Consider the following 1,111-nt stretch of genomic DNA (forward strand, 5'->3'; position numbering starts at 1 on the left):
ATTTCAGCTCTAAGTATTTAATATCTAGGTGTTTTTATGGGAATGTGGATCTTTCAGATCAATCTGAGAACCAATTTTGATAAACTTAATTTTATTGTGTCATGTAGTGCAGGGCGCTGGTCTTGGTGTCGGGTTCGGTGGCCTTGACTACAACTCTGCTGCGTGGCTCCTTGGTTGCATGTTCTCCCTCACCCACCTTCTTTCCATCCCCTTTCTGTTGGATTTCTTTCTAAATAAATGTCACTAATGAAGTTCATGCTACGTTAGGACAGGAGACAAGATGTTTCCATCCCTGAAATTATGATTCATAGAATCACATATTTAAGTCTAAACTGTTACAGAGAATAAACACAATAAGAAAATGTTTAATCTGTGGCATTGTTCATTAAAATGGCACATTTCTGATGTATTAAAATTAAATACGATCAGTTCACTTAATGATATTAGCGATTAGGTTATGTATTCAGCAAGTACTTTTACTTTTAATACTTAAGTATTTTTAAAAGCCAGTACTTTTTTACTTTTACGTAAGTAAAATGTTAATGTGGTACTTTTACTTTTACTTGAGTACATTTTTGCCTGTGTATTTGTACTTTTACTTAAGTACATTTTTTGAGTACTTTCTCCACCACTGCACTACAGCCTGAAGTGACTCAATTCAGATTTTTTGGCAATTTTGATTTTTTTGCCGGGTCGTTCACACTGCCAGTAAATGCGACCTGTATGCGTTCTGCAGTCTGAACGGGCAAACGACCTGAAAGTGTCCCGCATGTGCAGTAGAGGGCGCCATAGTGTCAGCGTTCTCAGTGTTCTGTCAACCGCCATAAAAAGAAGAAGTGCTCAGTGTTTAGTAAACATGGAGGCTAACGGTGGAGCTTAGCTTATATAGTTGAAGTTGTTGTCCGGCTGGAGCAGCATATTAACAACTTAATCCTCATATAATCCGTCATGGTTGTTGATTTTCTTCCCACTTGCGCTTATCAGGACGCAGAATAGTGAGATTTGTTGAGAATCAGTGACTTTCAGTTCGGATGAATGCGACCTGAACCTTATGTGGCATTTGAATCGGATACATATCGGATATGGGTCAGATTCGAAAAGAATCCGACCT

This window comes from Poecilia formosa, unplaced genomic scaffold (genome assembly GCF_000485575.1).
Source record: "Poecilia formosa unplaced genomic scaffold, Poecilia_formosa-5.1.2 Scaffold361, whole genome shotgun sequence".
Lineage (NCBI taxonomy): Eukaryota > Metazoa > Chordata > Actinopteri > Cyprinodontiformes > Poeciliidae > Poecilia > Poecilia formosa.